The sequence below is a fragment of the Alexandromys fortis genome, unplaced genomic scaffold (assembly GCF_014885135.2).
Source record: "Alexandromys fortis isolate MF-2015 unplaced genomic scaffold, M_Fortis_MF-2015_v1.1 scaffold_201, whole genome shotgun sequence".
Taxonomy (NCBI): Eukaryota; Metazoa; Chordata; class Mammalia; order Rodentia; family Cricetidae; genus Alexandromys; species Alexandromys fortis.
Window position 1 is genome coordinate 1,516,949 of NW_026068087.1, and position 19,757 is coordinate 1,536,705.

The 19,757-nt window shown below is 42.9% G+C and overlaps 1 protein-coding gene across 1 annotated transcript in view; it reads left to right on the forward strand.

The window, feature by feature from the left end:
• Prkar2b (protein kinase cAMP-dependent type II regulatory subunit beta) overlaps nt 1-19,757 on the forward strand; it is a 710,703-nt gene that overhangs the window by 239,479 nt on the left and 451,467 nt on the right. The gene's annotated exons all lie outside the window — the stretch shown is intronic.

Genomic DNA, 19,757 nt, shown 5'->3' on the forward strand with positions numbered 1-19,757 from the left:
GCTCGTGCTCTCTCTCCTTCTGCTCCTGATTTGGACCTTGAGATTTCAGTCCGGTGCTCCAATGTGGGTCTCTGTCTCTGTCTCCTTTCATCGCCTGATGAAGGTTAATATTCAGGAGGATGCCTATATGTTTTTCTTTGGGTTCTCCTTCTTATTTAGCTTCTCTAAGAACCCGAATTATAGGCTCAATGTCCTTTATTTATGGCTAGAAACCAAATATGAGTGAGTACATCCCATGTTCCTCTTTTTGGGTCTGGCTTACCTCACTCAGGATAGTGTTTTCTATTTCCATCCATTTGCCTGCAAACTTCAAGAAGTCCTTGTTTTTTACTGCTGAGTAGTACTCTAATATGTATATATTCCATACTTTCTTCATCCATTCTTCAATTGAAGGGCATCTAGGTTGTTTCCAGGTTCTGGCTATTACAAACAATGCTGCTATGAACATAGTAGAGCATATACTTTTGTTGTATGATAAGGCCTCTCTTGGGTATATTCCCAAGAGTGGTATTGCTGGGTCCATGGGTAGGTTGATCCCGAATTTCCTGAGAAACCTCCACACTGCTTTCCAGAGTGGTTGCACAAGTTTGCATTCCCACCAGCAATGGATGAGTGTACCCCTTTCTCCACAACCTCTCCAGCAAAGGCTATCATTGGTGTTTTTGATTTTAGCCATTCTGACAGGTGTAAGATGGTATCTTAAAGTTGTCTTGATTTGCATTTCCCTGATCGCTAAGGAAGTTGAGCATGACCTTAGGTGTCTTTTGGCCATTTGAACTTCTTCTGTTGAGAGATCTCTGTTCAGCTCAGTGCCCCATTTTATAATTGGGTTGATTAGCCTTTTACGGTCTAGTTTCTTGAGTTCTTTATATATTTTGGAGATCAGACCTTTGTCAGTTGCGGGGTTGGTGAAGATCTTCTCCCAGTCAGTGGGTTGCCTTTCTGTCTTAGCAACAGTGTCCTTTGCTTTACAGAAGCTTCTCAGTCTCAGGAGGTCCCATTTATTCAATGAGGCCCTTACTGTCTGTGCTGCTGGGGTTATACGTAGGAAGTGGTCTCCTGTGCCCACGTGTTGTAGAGTACTTCCCACTTTCTCTTCAATCAGGTTCAGTGTGTTTGGACTGATATTGAGGTCTTTCACCCACTTGGACTTGAGTTTTGTGCATGGTGATAGATATGGGTCTATTTTCATTCTTCTACAGATTGACATCCAGTTTTGCCAGCACAATTTGTTGAAGATGCTCTCTTTTTTCCATTGTATACTTTTAGCTCCTTTATCGAAAATCAGGTGTTCATATGTTTGTGGGTTAAAGTCAGGGTCTTCTATTCGATTCCATTGGTCGACTTCTCTGTTTTTATGCCAATACCAAGCTGTTTTCAATACTGTAGCTCTGTAATAGAGTTTGAAGTCAGGGATGGTAATGCCTCCAGACGTTCCTTTATTGTATAAGATTGTTTTGGCTATCCTGGGTTTTTTGTTTTTCCATATAAAGTTGATTATTGTCTTCTCCAGATCTGTGAAGAATTTTGATGGGATTTTGATGGGGATTGCATTGAATCTATAGATTGCTTTTGGTAGAATTGCCATTTTTACTATGTTGATCCTCCCAATCCAAGAGCAAGGGAGATCCTTCCATTTTCTGGTGTCCTCTTCTATTTCTTTCTTCAAAGACTTGAAGTTCTTGTCAAATAGATCTTTCACTTCCTTGGTCAGGGTTACCCCAAGATATTTTATGCTCTTTGTGGCTATCGTGAAAGGTGATGCTTCTGTGATTTCCCTCTCTGTTTCCTTATCCTTAGTGTATAGGAAGGCAACTGATTTTTTGGAGTTGATCTTGTATCCAGCCACGCTACTAAAGGTGTTTATCAGCTGTAGGAGTTCTTTGGTAGAATTTTTGGGGTCGCTTATGTATACTATCATGTCATCTGCAAATAACGAAAGCTTAACTTCTTCCTTTCCAATACGAATCCCCTTGATCCCCTTATGTTGTCTTATTGCTATTGCTAGAACTTCAAGCACTATATTGAAGAGGTATGGAGAGAGTGGACATCCTTGTCTTGTTCCTGATTTTAGTGGGATGGCTTTGAGTTTTTCTCCATTTAATTTAATGTTAGCTGTCGGTTTGCTGTAGATAGCTTTTATTATATTTAGGTATGACCCTTGTATCCCTATTCTCTCCAAGACCTTTATCATAAAGGGGTGTTGAATTTTGTCGAATGCTTTTTCCGCATCTAATGAAATGATCATATGGTTTTTTTCTTTCAGTCTATTTATATGGTGGATTACATTGATAGATTTGCGTATGTTGAACCAGCCCTGCATCTCTGGGATGAAGCCTACTTGATCATAATGGATAATTTTTCTGATGTGTTCTTGAATTCGGTTTGCCAGTATTTTATTGAGAATTTTTGCGTCGATATTCATGAGTGAGATAGGCCTGTAATTCTCTTTCTTGGTTGGGTCTTTGTGTGGTTTTGGTATCAGGGTAACTGTAGCTTCATAAAAGGAATTTGGCAATGACTTTTCTGTTTCTATATTGTGAAATACGTTAAGGAGTATAGGTATTAGCTCTTCTTGGAAGTTCTGGTAGAATTCTGCGTTGAACCCATCTGGTCCTGGGCTTTTTTTGGAAGGGAGATTTTTGATAACAGTTTCTAGTTCTTCGCGACTAACAGGTCTATTTAGATCATTCACCTGGTCTTGGTTTAGCTTTGGTATATGGTACTTATCTAAAAAAATGTCCATTTCTTTTGCATTTTCCAGTTTTGTGGCATACAGGCTTTTATAGTAAGATCTAATGATTCTCTGGATTTCCTCTGTGTCTGTGGTTATGTCCCCCCTTTCATTTCTGATTTTATTTATTTGCGTGTTCTCTCTCTGTTGTTTAGTTAGTTTGGATAGGGGTTTGTCGATCTTGTTGATTTTCTCCAAGAACCAACTTTTTGTTTCATTGATTCTTTGGACTGTTTTCTGTGTTTCTATTTTGTTGATTTCTGCCCTCAGTTTGATTATTTCCAGTCTTCTACTCCTTCTGGGCCTAACTCTTAAATCTTAAATCTTAAATTAAATTACAGCAAAAGCTTGTAAGAGTCTCAAGACCTCTCCGTCGCAGAATAAAAAGGAATAAGCAACTCTCGACAGCAGAGAGAACTAAACTTGACCACTAGCTGCCAGCAAACTGCAGAGAGGTCCAAGCTTGCACCTTTAGCAATGCCTTCCATGCTGGGGTGAGTTTTTCAGTGGTGCAGTTGCTTTTGACTCATCTTTGCTCCCTGAAAATAGTCCCTTACCCATATTCCTGTCAGTGACCTCCATAAAACTCATTGCTTTACCAAGTTGGACACCGGTGTAATTATTACTTTGGTTTGTCGTGGGTTTCCTTTGGGGGCTGAAAAGCCCCCCCCCTCTCTCTCTCTCTGTGTGTGTGTGTGTGTACATGTTGCATCACCCTAGGAACATACCTCTTGGTAAATGTTAGTTGAGTCCTGGTTCTTTCTGCAGTACAATGAGCAACATAGTTCTTATGTGTTTGGTGAAACTCAACTAAGGAATATAAAGTAGGCAGAGTATTTAGCCCAGTTTCTGACATAAAGCTACATGTTTAGTAAGTGGAGTATCATCTGTGAAGCTTAGCTTGCCAACTAGAAGCAAGCCTCTCAAAGCGTCCTTTCATAATTACTGAAATTAATGTTTATAAGCAGTGATTCTGGGATCAATAGAATGGCAATTTCTTCTCCCCTGTCAGGTGTACACCCTGCACTACATGGCTTATACAAGGAATGATCCTGACAACTTCGTACTTTAGTCTTATCCTTGGTCATCTCCACAGCCCACTAAATTCTTGTGGAAGCCATCTCCCCTCCCCCAATGGTCCCACGTGCTGTATTCTATCTGAAGTTTGTGTCTGACGGAGAGGATAAGGGGACCTACTAGCTCAGTTATTTGCTAATGAGCAATTGTGAGCCACATGATTTCACCATTCTGTTTCTGCTGCTTATTTTCACATTTAATAACAAACTATTAAATTGAGTCAAGTGAGTTAAATTTTAAATGTAATTGATTTTGAAGGTAAAAAGAATGACAAAGAGGCTGCAAGTGCCCCACTTCAAAGGCAGAACATTAGCAAATGAGGGTGATTAAGATTCAGTGGAGGCCTATTTTGTGCCAATCAATCATTACAGCTGCTAAAATCCACACAGAATATATGTGTGTATGTAGTTCCCTTCAAATTAGAATTTTTCCCTCAAATTCTTAAGTTTGAGTAAGAGAACTTGTATTTTTATTTTTCACTGGTTCTGCAGATTATGCAGCTGGCGTGAGAACCAATGTTACATTTTAAGTTTAATTACTATGCCTAAGAGGTCCTTGAAAAGGCCTCTGATCTGCAAGACCCTTGTCCAAGGACAGAGAGTTCCCGAAATGCTGGAGGCTGTTGTCTATGGGAAATAAAAAGCCACATGTTTTCACTCCCTAAACAAGTTTGTTCGACCCATCTGCACCAGATGTGCCTGCTCACATGTGGGTGGCAGGTTCATGGACAGAAAATACATTAGGATGTACACTTGATCCTGATTGGACGTAGGCTGGAGGTACATCAGGAAGTACACTTGGTCCTTATTGGATGTAGGTTGGAGGTACGTCGGGGTGTACACTTGATCCTGATTGGATGTAGGCTGGAGGTACTTCAGGATGTATACTTGATCCTGATTGGATGTAGGTTGGAGGTACATCAGGATGTATGCTTGCCCTTTATTGGACTTGATGGGAAATGCAATGAATTATGGGTTTTCCTTCTTAAGCCATTACAAACTGTGATTCTGGGCTATTTCCTTGGAACCTGGGTTTGGACCTGGCCAGAGAACACCCACTTGGCCAGCATTTAATTAAAGCTTGCTTCAGATTTGGCTTTAAACTAAGCTACTGATCTTACTCTATCTTGGTCAGTGGGATTCATACTGGTCCCCATGTGGCCCACATGATTAGGAAAGTAACTTCAGAAGAGCAGGAATTAGCAAGTACCTGAAGCAGGTGATTACTTGTGTGATCTTGGCTCTTCCATGACAACCAGTGATTCTTGCAATTATTAATTAATGACCTTGGCTCTCACCACCTAGATCTCCTGGGCTTTGCTTAATTTAGCCTTTTGTTTGGTGACAAATTCTTAAGAACTTGCTGACATGACGTAATGTTTCATGTCTTTTTGTTGCTGATTTTGCTAATGGTGCAGCGATTCCTTTAGCTCATATTAATACTCTCTAGCAGAGACTATGATTGGTACAAAAAACACCAGTGGCCTATCAGGCAACTTGTCAGAAATTTAATTTGTCTGGAAGCTTCTCCACCTTCTCTGTCTTAATCAGAGTTTCTGTTGCTCTTCTGAAACTCCATGACCAAAGCAACCTTGGAAGAAAAGGGTTTATTTCACTTACACTTTCAGAAAGCAACCTATCACTGAGGGAAGTCAGGGCAGGAACTCAAACATGGCAGGAACCAGGCATCAGGACTGAGGCAGAGACCATGGGAGAGTGCTGCTTACTGGCTTGCTCCTCAGGGCAGGGCACCAACCCACCTGTCCCAGAATGGGCTGGGCTCTACACCACTAATTACTAATTAAGAAAATGCCCACAGGCTTGCCTACCTACATCCTGATCTCATGGAGGCATTTTCTTAATTGAGGCTCCCTCCTTTCAGATGACTCTGTTGTGTCAAGTTGATATAAAAACCAACACATTATCCTTTCAGATACTCTAGTTAGACAACATCAAGCTGAGGGTCTTCATGTTTTTCTCAGCTGACAGGACAGTAGAAGAACAGGGGACAGTGAGGCTGAGAGAAAGATGAAGTCAGAACTTTGTGGGAAAACGGTATGCGTCCAAGCTGGAGAGAACATAGGCAGAAGCTGTGACAGGCGTCTCCCCTCACCCTTGCAAAACCTTGCTGCCACTAGTACCATGTCTGTTTCCACAAGGGAACCTGGAATAGGAAAGAGAAACATCCTAGCCATTGGATATTCTAGTCAGTGAAGAGATCGTCTCACTTAGCAAATCGTGAACTAGCGCCTCATTTTATTTTGCTTCTCCAGTCTCAACTCGAAGCTCACTCCATCAGTCATGCAAGGAAAGAAAAAAAAAACTAGGTCAGGGTCTCCCTTTTTATTGCTATTCAAAATGTCTCAGACGATCCACTCTGAGATGACAGCATAAAAATATATGTTTCCAATAGAAATTATTTTGAAATGTATGTCATGACTCTACAGTCTTAAGCAGAAACTTCATGTATTATCTGGGAAATGCAAATATGAAAATATTAATAACTATCCTGACAAACGGAATGTTTCAACAACACAGATAGCATTATTAATAACTCAGGCTTATGGCTATGGAGAAAAATTATTTGTATACTACAATAACACTTCTGTTAAAATGGAGAGGGTTCTGGGCTCATAGCAGACGCCCATCAAAAGTTTACAAGGTTAAAATGGCCTCAGGTTGCTGCACTGTTAGAGGGCTTTAGTCTTTGTGTGTGAGTGCTTGCTGTGACTACCCCTTTCTTGTATCTTTCCTTGTTGACAATGCTCCGCATGGCATGATAGAGAAGGCTGGGCTAGCGGGAGAACGTGATGATGGAGAAGAACTGCTGACAACCATGCCTACCCTGGCCCGCCCTGCCTCCCCTAGGTCCGTAGAAATGAGACATGAAATTCCTTTCCAGCTTTGCTTTTCATACCCAGACTAGAGTGTGCTAAGCACAAAGTCAGCATGTCTCACTTGGGAGGAGCAGGGACACCGTGTTCTATAAACATCTGTCATCATTAAAACCAAAATATCCCAAGTTAGGGGTGGCCAGTTTCTAGCAGCTATAAGTTGCTTCGTAGTTTCAGTTTAGGATTACTGACCAAAAAAACTTATTTTTTTTTAAGCTGCCCTGTTTAGAAACTTTAGAAAAATAAATACAACCTAATAAAGTATATATCATACATGTGTATAATATATATCCGAAAATACCCTGATGCACACAGATGAAATGAAGTCTTCCATAATCTCAATCTAATGAGCAATGACCACACATCTCTCTATTTTTTTGTATTGAATCACACACTGTTCTATTTTGAAACTACTTCATATTTTGTGTGTGATAACAAGACATCAAATGAGTGTGCCCTTATATCTTTATATAACGCTTTTCCAAATAAGTGTTAACGTGATTTCTTTCATCTGCTTATACGTGTCCAGATTTTTCCATCTCAGATACTATGTTAGTTTTCTTATTCTCTTGGGTCTTTCATTTTGACTTTGTGTTTTTATTTTCCCATGCTAGTAGGACCTGTGTTCTTCACTCCTGGGCCAATGTTTCCTCTCACTAGGGAAGTCCGGTCTCACGCTGGCCAGTCCTACGGTGTTGACATTCAGTCCCTTTGCTCTCCCAGCTCTGCTCACAGACCAATCAGTTGCCTAGCTCTTTTGAGGACGGCGGGTGTGATCACGCGTACAAAGCCAGTCTTCCCTTCCCAGCGACGCCACCCAGTAATCTTCCCTTACTGATTTTTTTTTTGTAGATCCTAAAGTATGTTCAGGAAATATTTGCTGACTCTATGAACAAAACTGAGCTTTGACTTTGATGATAGAATCGTGGTCCCATCCATTTTGTAGCCTTTACTTAAGCCAGGGGTAAAGAGCAGTTTGCTTATTAACCAATTCTTTTGTTTGAGAATAATAAAGCCCTCAGTGGTCAACACGATACAACAATAGAGTTGACAGGAATATCAGAGTGTGTGATGGTTAAATTTTCAACTTGATTGGAATGAGAGATGTCTAGAAGGTGAGTGAGGCACTTGAGGAGTGCCCCCAAGGACATTTACAGAGGTCATTGGATCTTGAGGTCTAATGTAGTGAGTAGTCCAATCCAGTGATGGAGGCTCTGTATTGAGAGGTGGTGAACTGTGGAAGGTGGGATCTGATTGGAAGCACCACCCCAGCCCCTGGCCTGGGAGTTGCCTCGGTCTGGACTCCAACTCCCAGCCTGCCAAGCACTGACCCCTCCCCAGGGAGGGTCAGGACCGCTCCCACAGGATATTTAGGCTCGCACTGGAAAAAGGAACCTGTGGTTTTGGGTTTTGTGTGTGCTTCCACTCTCTGTCTTCCCCCCACCATGCATGCTCCTGGCCACCCAAGAGTGCTGCCCCACCATGCTCCCGAGAGCACTACATTGATTAAAAGTCGGCATTTTTGATTTGGTCTAATCTGGTTTAATTGGAGCTAATTTGCGTAGGTGGAGAGGCCCTTCTTAAGATTATTTTTAACAGGAGCCACCAGTCCTACAGTGACATCTCACCCTGGTCCTCCTCCATCACCCCTATGCTTTGCTTTCTACCTGTCATGAGCTGATGTACTGTAATTCATACTGCAGAACTTCTCAATCTGTGAGTCACCGGTGACCCCTTTGGGGGTATCAGATATCCTGCATATCAGGTATTTACACTACCATTCATCACAATAGCAAAATTACAGTTATGAAGTAGTAATAAAAATAATTTTATGCCACCAAAACATGAGTAACTGTATTAAAGGGGTACGGAACCAGGAAGGTCGAGAACCACTATTCCACCATAATGGACAGGAACCCAGTAATTGTGTGTAATAAACTGTTCTCTACCCATGAAAACTTGAGTATTTGGAGTTACCTTTCAGGCACTTTGTCAACAATCATTACCCTTCCTCCTTTAACACATACCAAGTCAAAGTTCTAAACCAGCTCTACCCTAACCTTATCAAGAAGACCTTACAATAGAGATGAGCCTATTTTGGAATAACTTTTGATATGCATACAGCTTTAATGTGATTCAGAATCTCCAGGACTAGTGAGGTGCCTGCAGTTTTCACTGATACTGGAAAGAAATGTTGCTACTTTCAGTCCATCTTGGTTTGCCCGGAAATCATGGGCAATATAGGTTTGCATGTCCAGATGGACTCAAGTTGTCATTTCCTATATTGCTGAACTATCATTTCTAAATCTAGACAGTTGTTGTCATTAATAGGACTAGTCCAGTAGAGAGAAAGATGCTGGCTAGCCCAAAAAGGTAAGAGATTTGAGTATAGGATAAGCTATGGTCACTTTGGGGAATTAAAACCACATTTTTGTCTATGTCCCACTGTTTTAATGCAAAGAGAAGACTGAATTCCATGATTTTCACCTCTTCCCTACCCCACTCTTCCTCCCTTCTTTTTTACTACTGTCAAATGAATCTAAAGCTTTACAACCAGGCAAGTGCTTTACCACTAAGTCACAACCCCAGTCCTAGTCTACAGGAAAACTGTAGACTATTGAATTTGACAGTTACATACTTGACACATGTGCGTCAAGATGGAATGCACAATACTTATCAAAGCTATGAGGGCAATGAAAGCCGCTAAAGTTAGTGCCAAGAGACTAGGGACATAAAGAGGGCTGAATTCAAGAAGCATGGAAGCCGTGTGCAGCCTAGTCATGCTCAAGAACTAGCAGTAAAAGAGGACAAGATTACAAAATTTGTCTCATATTTTTCACCTTAAATGGAGCTTCATTATAATACACACACACACACACACACACACACACACACACACACCTGTGGGGCAGAAGACTGACAGAGAGTATTTTCAGGGACCAGCTTCAACAGGGTGGGACATAAGGATTACAAAAATGTTAAGTAGAGATAATGTTAATATAGAGATAAGAAAGAATCCCTATGACAGAGGCTAGTAACAGGAGGGCAACTTGGTGAATACTGATTTCCCCTTCATTTATTTTCCATACACTTTTATATCCCAATACAAAAAGGGGAAGAAGACAGAAGGCTGCTTTAACATGATACAAAGGACAACTAGAACAGTTACTGGCTTCAGTGCTTGAGACATCAAGTCATTAATTCTTGAGAAAAGCATTCTGTTGTTTAATGAACCCACCATAGGCAAGTAACCTGAAGGCAGCCACTCCCTAGGTCAAACCTCCTACTTCAAAAGAAGGAGCAGAAATATGCTTGAATTCTTTGACTTTGATCAGGGTAGTGTGGATCTACCTGCCTGGGCCATCTTAATGACAAAACACCCTAGGTCAGGGTACGTAGCCACACTTGTCAACAACTTTGAACAAGCTAAAACTCTCTGACCTTGAGGCAAGGTGGAAATAGACTCCACAGAGTATCTTCTATCACGCTTCACTTTTACAATTTTTAATTTTTATTTATCATCTAATATGTGCACACACACATATACACACAGACAGACAGACAGACAGACAGACAGACAGATAGATAGATAGATAGATGCACATCTGCCTTGGTGTGTAGAGGTCAAAGGGCAGCTTTTGGCAGTCAGTTGTCTTCTTCCAACTGGGGTTCCAGGGACAGACCTCAAGTTTGCATTCAAACACTTTTATCAGGTGAATCAGTTCCCTGGCCCCCTTTTGTTTTTGAGGCAGGGTCTTTCTCTACCTGGAACTTACTGATGGGCTAGGTAGGCTGTCCTGAAAGTCCATGCCATTCTTCTGTCTCTTCCGTCCACAGTTAGGAGTACAGGGCTGCGTGGTCACACCTGGCTCCTGATGTAGGTGCTGGGGATCTGAACTCGGGTGCTCAAGCTGTCAAGCACTTATTCCACCAGTGAGTTCCTCACGTGCTCACCACTAAACTCAAAATCTTGCCAAAAAGAAAAGCCTCATACCAGCAGATTTGTAGCCAGCTCCCCAAGCAGACAGCTTTGTTAAATCAGAACGTCGGCTGTGGAGTCAACCTCTGCCCATGACTTGTTTTATCACGTGGTTTATGTCTCCTTCAGCTCTGGAAACACATTTGGCAGTGCTGGCATCCTGTTACCATGACAATTTAACATTAATGAGAATCAGTTGGGAGGAGGGGGACTCACCATTAACATGGTGAAGGTTGGCCCACTAGCACTGCTGCCAAGGCCTGCTACAACTGGCTGGGCTGGCACGTTTTGACAGCTCGTGGCAATTATTTACCCATATCCATTCACTTCTGTCAACAAGCTTTAGTAAAACTACTTTTAATCAACACCACAATTTATGAATCCCTTTGGAGTCCTGGAGAAGGGAGCTGAATGAACGGTGAGGGGCACATTTAGCTGAGGTCACAGGTGGGACACTGATATCAGGTGCACACTTAGACCTCTCTCTTCTTCATTTAAAAAGGGTAGAGAGGAACATCCTTCCAAAGTCAAGCTTATTGAACTTAGTATTTTTTTTTTTTACCATGAATGATAATTTACTTGATAAGAAATGTGTTCTACTGCTCCTGGGTAGCTGTTTACCTGTGTCCCTGTCTTCTGTTCTTTAATAATATTTTTTTTCCTTGGGGCTGGAAAAATTGCTCCCTAGAGTCAAAGGCACTTGCTGCTCTTCTGAACGAGCTGGGTTTGATTTCTAACACACACATGAAGCCTGACAACCATCTCTAACCCCAGTTCCAGGAGATGCAATGCCCTCTTCTGGACTCTACATGCACCTGGCACACATGGTATATAGACACATTCAGGTGAAAACACTCATACACATAAAAAATAAGTAGTGATAATAAGAATTTTGTTTTGAGATGAAGATGCATTTTATTGTTATTCTTATAGTAAGCGAGACACCAAGAGTCCTGGGCAATTTAAGCTGAAATGGTAGCCAGTAGTTTTTCTGAAGAATGGTCTCCTATGCAGTCCTCACAGTTCACACTCCTCTTGCAACCATGCCTTCTGTGCTAGCCAGTGTCCCCAAACTACAGCAAACCTGGGTCACTGGGCACTGGCTGCAGGAGAGGTGGGAGGGCAGAGCTCAAAAATCCTGGACACAAGGGAGCTCAAACCATTTGTTCTGGATGTATGGTGTGAGACAGCCCCAATTTGGATAAACTTCACAGCTTACACCCCAGGGGTGACTGAGGATTGGGTTTAGATCCAACATTGCCCATTTCTAAGCTTGTGCCAGAGACCAAAGACTAGGTCGGGGCATCCCATGTGATAGCCCAGGGTCTAGCAGTGGTGATAGAATAGCCTTTTGGGAAGGATATCTCCAAATCCTGGGCACCCCAGAACAGAGGCTGTCTTCACTGGAACAGATCGGGCTAGCTCTGGTGTGGCCGCAGCTTGGCAGGGAATCCTGAGGGTCCTGAACCTGGAAGAGGTAACCAGTAGCCCTTTAGGTGGCGGCTGGGAAACGGGCAACTGACTTGAGATGAAAGCTGATCACTTCAGGTAGAGAGAAAGATAAAGGGAGCGGAGCAGCCCCCCCCCCCATGTGGCTAGGGGAGCCCATCCAGCTGGCAGGAAGACCCAACTTCTCCTGGTTTTGGCACCAAGATAACAGGTCTCCTTTCCCTCTAATAATAGGCTTCTATGCCCATGAAGTAATCCACACCAAGCCGAACTGAAGAAATATAACGGTTTTATTTGAGCAAAGCGACTCCTGGGTTGGTTCTCCAATCCCAGAGGTCAAGGCCAGAGAAGCCACACCCACAAAGGAAAGCAGGGAGACTTTATAGGTTGTTGGGAAGGTACAACGCTGTGTCCACCGCAAGCTTCCAGGGAGGAAGCTACAGTAGCCACCAAGAATGCAGAATTGGACTTTTTGGTGTCTTTCTATAGTTCGAGGACTCCCTGAGTGGGTGGGGTTTGGGGTGAGAGACAGAAATGGGACTTTCGGGATCATGCAGGGGTGAGCAATCCAATCGATCAATGAGTTTGCTTAGCTTGAGCATCTTTGCTATAGTTTGAGTATCCCCTTTGAAATTTGTGCCCTTTCAATGCTATTCTTGAAGATTCCAAGAGTAAGAATATAGATATGTAGACTCCAGAAATAAGAATGTAGAAATAAAAAAATGTAAAGTTAACCCCGTAACTCATGACCAGCAATTGATGTGAGCTGAGTTACCTTTTAAATGATGTGATGTACATGACTTTTTGGTTGTTCATTTTCCTGTACCCTTCCCAGATAAACAAAACTGGCAGTGTCAGGGGAGTGTGGAGCTTTGGTAAACACCACCAAAAAGTGCCAGAGAGAAGCAATGGGCTCACTAAAAAACTCTGTCAATGGAAATTGCAAAGAAGGGCAATTTTTGTATCTGAGTTTTACCTTGAGATTGTAAAAATTCTTTTGTTCATGCCTAATGCTTGCATTGCTCTATAAAAAGGGGAGTTCAGAAACAACCATTCCAAGTCCATCTCTGGCTGTGGTCTCAGCTAGCTGATAAGCTCTTTGTGCTCCATGGAGATTTATTTCTTTAATTTTTTATTTTTTTCCTGGAATAAAGTTTTCTCTGGTTTAATAGACTTTGGTGGTCTGTTCCCATCTTTGTGCAACCCCATGGACCCAACAGTTGTGAGGTTATTAAGGGTTAGGCTGTTTAAGAAATGTGCAATGGCTGTGCACACCTTTAATCCCAGCACTTGGGAGGCAGAGTCAGGCAGATCTTTGTGAATTTGAGGCCAGCCCGTGCTACAAGAGCTAGGTCCAGGACAGGCTCCAAAGCTACAGAGAAACCCTGTCTCAAAAAAAAAAAAAAACCAAAAACAAACAAACAAACAAAATTTAAAAATAAAAAGAAGAAGAAAAGAAAAAGAAGTGCTTATAGCCCTGATGCAGGGAATGATGCTGCTATCCAGGGTGGGTTTATTTTCACGGAAGTGGCTCCTAATAAAAGAGTAAGTTCACTCCTTATCTGTCTGTTTCACAGGTTTGCTTGTCCCACCTGCTGCCCTGGTTTGCTGCAGCACCAGACTCTCGAGCCCTCAGAACTACAGAATGTGCTTCTTTTCCATATAGTGGTGTGGACCACACAGCAACCATTACTGCTTGACAAAGTTCCGTCATCTTGACATTGAAGACCACTCTTCTCCAGCATCTTTTTACTTTCATTTTTAATGATTTTTACCTTAATGCCCTTCCCTTCGGAAAATTTTGTGTGGTCTTTGGTAAAGAATGAAAGTGTGCACAATGGTTGTCTTTCTAAACAACATAATTCTTTGGAAAAAATCCCTGCCACTGTGGAACCAGGAATTCCATTCTGCCCTCCTAATTACACCAAGAACAGGAATGTTGAAGATTTACTAGATACGCCTGTTCCTGTGGGTGGAAAGCCTACAGTTCAGATCCAGAGCCTGAGGCTGTTAAGGGCAAGAGTTTGGTTCATATAGGGAAATCAGAATGGGATGTATAATAGGAAAAGAACAAGACATCAGGACCCTCCCTTTGGGGAGCATCATGAGGGGAACAGGCCCGCATAGTAAGAATTAGGACACAAAGGGACACATTTGGGGAACAGCTAAGTGTTTATCCCCTTGAGGAATGAAAATCGCTCTAAAATTGTAGTACAGCGCCTGCTCCCCAGAAGTCCTTTCCCCAAGGTCAGGCATTTGGGTAAAGGTTTCCATTTCATCCTGGGCTGGAGGAAAGTTCCTGCTTGATAACACAGTCATTCTTATCCCTGTCAAGAGCAACTTGAGGTTCTCTGTTAACGTGTGACTGTTGCCTATTGTCACGGTCCATGCTAAATTCCTCAGCCCCTAATCTCAAGCCACCCTAGTTCACAGCCCCCTTTCGTCCTGTTCAATCCTATGTACAATAAAAAGTGTACTCTTTTTTTCAATAAATGCTTCTGGCAGCCATAATGATCTAACCCCCGCACTACCCAGTCCCCCACCCCTCTACTGACTCCATGTACCCCTCTTTGGGACCCCACCAAAGCAGGTCTGCCTGCCTTCACCTCACAGATACTACTTACAACTGTTTTATGTGGGACTGGGGCTCAAACCCAGGCTTTTTGCATGCCAAGCAAACACTCTACCAACTAAGCTACAACCTCAGCCCCTTTAAACTACCAACATTCTGTTAGAGAAACAGAAAATGAATTGAGACAAGCCCCAAAGCTGTGGAGCTTACTGATTCCTCAAAGAAGCCTACTGGAACTTCAGAAATCCTTGTAAGGATTTGTTGGGTTGGAATCTCCAGCTCTTGCATGGTGTCAGAGAATCTCCAACAAAGAAAAGGAACTGTGGATCGTGTAGTGACTGTTATAATAATTACTTGTTGAATGTTAGGCATTGTCCAATAAGAGAAAAACACTTCTGTGACAATGTATCAAATGATTTCCCCTTCTCCAGCACCATACAACGGATGCCTCAAGGGTGGAGTTAAACTACAGGAGTATCTGCTCCCTCTTTGAGGTTCCAGCAATAACTTGGTGTTGTGATGGTATTGAAGAATAATTTACAAGGAGCCTCTGCGAGGGCCCACAGAGTTGTGAGCCTGTTCTACTCGACTGGAGGTTGGAGAGTCTGAGCTTATTTTTCCTCTCTCAAAATTGACAACAGGTGTGGCCACAAACGTGGGATTCTGACCTAGGGCGTGGTTAATTAGTATTTTGGACGTAGAGGTGGATCTGCTCCACCTGGACCAGAGGTCGGAGAATTCGAGTCTATTCCTTATATCACGTTAATGAAGTCTGTTGCCTCCCCCTCCCCTTTTGGAGTGAAGTATAAAGGCGTGTGGACTATAGATGAGGTGGACTCAGGACTCACCGAATTCCCTCCTGATGCTGTTCTGTGTTTCTGTCTCTATTTCTCCTATATCCCTTTCCTTTTGCTTAATAATCCTAACCCTCACGCTCCTACCCTGAAACGTAAGCGTTTGGTTGAAGCTGGCTTTCGACAAGCCTCCTCTCCACCTGGCTTTACTCAGAGATGCCAATTCTAAATCTCCTTCGACGCTCTACCTTCCCTCCCATGAACAGTCCAAACACAGCTGGTTCTCAGAGCTGGTGGATATTTCTGCTTCCTCCTAGGGGACCCTACAAATAGGCATGGGTAGACCGACCTCCACCTGGATATCCGCTCATCCCTGTCTCCTACCACCATTCATATTGGCTCAGAGACACTTAACACGTACTATACAACTTCCACTATCCTGAACACAGTTGCCCTTGCAAAGCGCATACCTCCTTAGTGATGAAGACAGGACTAGATTTGAGCTGTCTGAGGAGACATTTGAACACCATCACCATGTATCTAGATGATGTCAACATGTTACCCAACTTCTCCCTCTTGGGCCCATTTCCTTCCCTGGAAGGATGGGCAGAATAGCATCCACATCTTATTTAGCTTTCTTTACCTAGAGCCTCACAATAGTAAGCGTGTCCTCATGGGCTTTCTAATATCTTGCCTCGTTGTTATTTTTAATCATTATTAATTATATAAATCCCCTTGCAGTTGTTTTCACTCCTTCTCTCCTTTTATTACTCGTATATGGTCCCTAAGGGAAGCTAGCTTTCAGGTTTCTTTACCAGTTTTACCTCCTTTTAATTATGTTCATTGCAGGTTAAGAGAAAAGACTATTAGTGCCTGGTAAGAAAAGAAGGGATCCCACTGCGGCATCAAGAGAGAGGGAGACAATATTACAGAGTATCTTAGGGTTTTATTGCTGTGAGTAGATGTCATGGCCGTGGCAACTCTTATAAAGGAAACTGTTTAATTGGGGATGGCTTACTGGTAGAGAGTTTTAGTTGATAATTACCATAGCTAGAAACATGGGGTAAGCAGGTAGACATCGTGCTGGAGACGTGCCTGAGAGTTCTGCGTGTGGATCTGTAGGCAGCAGGGACAGAGGGAGACACTAGACCTGGCTTGAACTTCTGAGACCTCAAAGCCTTCCTCCGATGACACACTTCCTCCAACAAGGTCATACCTCCAATAATGCCACTCCCTATGCGTATATGGGAGCCATTTTCATTCAAAGCACCGCACAGGGAAATGAGTTAATGAGCAAAGCTAGTGCGCTTAGCTTTCAGAGAGCCCAGGAATCATCTAAGGAAGGAATCATTCCATTTTCTCATCTTCACTCACTGTCAATCAGGAACCCACCTACCAGCACCCCCCAAAAACTTCTGGAGCTCATCAGCGGCATCTCCTTTCATAAATAAGACAACATCTGCTCATTATCTTGCTTGAGCCCCTGTGGTATCAACTGTGACGACTACTTCCTGAAACTCTTCCTCCTCCCCACGGCTTCCCTGTCGTGCAGCCTCCTATATTAGTGATGCATCTTTGAGCTTTTCATTCTTCTGGCTTCTTCTTAGACATCTCTGGCTCGTCATCTTTCAGAGACATCAGATTTCCCTAAGGATTTGTCCCACAACCTCCCGTCTTCCCTTTTCCCCTCTCCTCACTTGAAACTCCCATACCCCATTATCATTCATGCTGAAGCTTCATCTAGGCATTGCACCTTCAGTTTCAGCTCTTAGTGGGTTCTGGGTGTAGTTTCACGACTACCCAGCTGTGTAAGTCACTTTCTCTGCCGCTCTGATAAAGCTCCACCACCAAGCACTGAGACAAGGAGAAGCTCATCTGTGCCTGTGGTGCAAGGGAGAAAAGATTCCACGATGGAGTGAGGCCCAGCAGCAGGCAGGCTGGCAGGAACAGGAGCCTGAGAGTTCACACTCTCAACTGCAAGGACAAAGAGGAGAGATCAAACTGGAAATGGGGTGAAACTTTACGTTCTCAAAGGCTACCCCCAGTGACAAACTTCTACCAAGGCCACACACCGTACTCCCCCATGGCACCACAAACTGGTAACTAAGTGTGCAAATATCTAAGCCCAAGGCAGGAATTCTCATTCAAATCACCTCGCCAGCATTCCACAGTGATGCCCAAACTCCACACCTCTAAGAACATACTCAGGATCCTCCCCAGTGTCTAATCTTTTACAATTCCCTACTTTTGTTACAGACATAAAGAATCACCTAGTTACACAATCCCAAATCTAAGAGATCTGTGATACCCACTCCCCACATCCGGTCAAACAGCAACCTTGAAAGTCTTTGTAGTCTTCTGTCTTCTCTACCTCCCTTACTTTGTCCAAGCTGCTGTAAGATCTTACCCCACTGCAAAAATTTCCAAATGCTTATTTGCATCTTTCCAAAACTTGCCTATATTGTTATCAGAATGGGTAAATCACACACACACATACACTCACACACACATGCACACACACGCCCACATACATGCACACACACGCCCACATACATGCATACATGTGCACACGTACATGCACAAATGCACTCATGCACACATTACCCCAATGCCTTTAGGATAAAACTCAATATCATGACTCTATTCAGGTGGGATGATAGAAAGACAGGCAAGTATAAAGGCATGGGAGAAACAGGTGCCTCCTATTCTGGACTCAGGTTGAAGCTGATGAGAACAGGTTCTAGAAACTAGTTAGGCAGTACAGCAACAGATAGAAACTCAACTGTTCTTGATTAGAAACTAGGAATTCCCTGGGTCCTGTGATGTGGGATTCCCCTCCCTATGCTATGAATATGCTTTATTATTATTGGTTAATAAAGAAGCTGCTTTGACCTATGGCAGGGCAGAATATAGCTAGGTGGGAAAACTAAACTGAATGCTGGGAGAAAGAAGATAGAGTCAAAGAGATGTCATGTAGCTGCAGAAGGAGACAGTCACCAGACAGAACCTTACCAGTAGGTCACAACCATGTGGTGATACACAGATTAATAGAAATGGGTTAATTACATCTTAAATTAATCATATTAATTACTATATAATATAATATATTAATTATATCTTATCTTAATCTTCAGAGTTAGCCAGAAATATGCCTAAGCTATTGGTCAAGCAGTGTTGTAATTAATACAGTTTCTGTGTGGTTATTTTGGGTCTGGGCAGCTGGAAATGAACAAACAGTCTCTGCCAACAGCCCTGCCCTGGCCAGAAACTAGATGCTCCAGATGCAGACTCTGGTTCCTACTCTTACTTTTGTTATTTTCTTTTTGCACAATCTGAACACCATTGCCTGGAAGCTGTATGTGACCAGAACTTACAGGCTCATGGGCACCCCATGGTAGGCCAATTGAACTGACGAGTTCATACCTTACCCCATTGTCTGCCATTAGTCCTATAGCAATTCCTTAAGGTAACAGCTTGGTGGTGCCCCAAATCTAGGACCTGCCCCTGCAATAGAGGAACATTGCCTTCTTTCTTACTTTGAATCTCCCACACGTAATACTATAATAAACTCCCTTTTAAACGCACCATGATGTCACCCACAAGATTAATTATTCCTCATATTTAGGAGACAAGGGACCAGGAAGCCACTGGCCCTGTGTGGCTTTGGTGGTAGTTTACACTTTGAGTCCCTAGATTCTGGAACAATGCACACCTGAGTCGAGAACAATGCACACCTGAGTATAGAAGGTCTCTCTCATTCTCCAGAACCCATCTGTCTTCTCCCTCACATTTTAAAGCCCCTACCAGATGAGAGTCAAGAATACCTACCCCAGTCAGCATTGCTGTGAAGGTTGCCAGAATAGACACAATAGTCTTTTATATAGAAATCCTTTCCAATGAGGATACTATCATAGCAATCAGCGAGGCATAAGGCCTGACTGTATGTGACCTTGGTCAGTGCCTCCTCTTCCAGATACTTTCTGAGAACCTCACAAACAAGATGATTAACTTTGTTTCCAGTGAAGGCTTCTTTCTTCCTGCCTGCCTGTGACCTAGACTCATATTTTATGAATATCTGATCCTGGCATGTGCCCCTCAGGAACCACAGTGGATTCTGATAGGTTTTCTGTACTTCCATGGTTGGTTTTTCCACCAACTCAATAAGCAAGATCAAGCCAAATTGAAAAAGTAAAGAAGTCTATTTTGAGCAAAGCAGCTCCTGGATGAGTTCTCCAGCTCCCGGAAATGGAGGTGGAGAA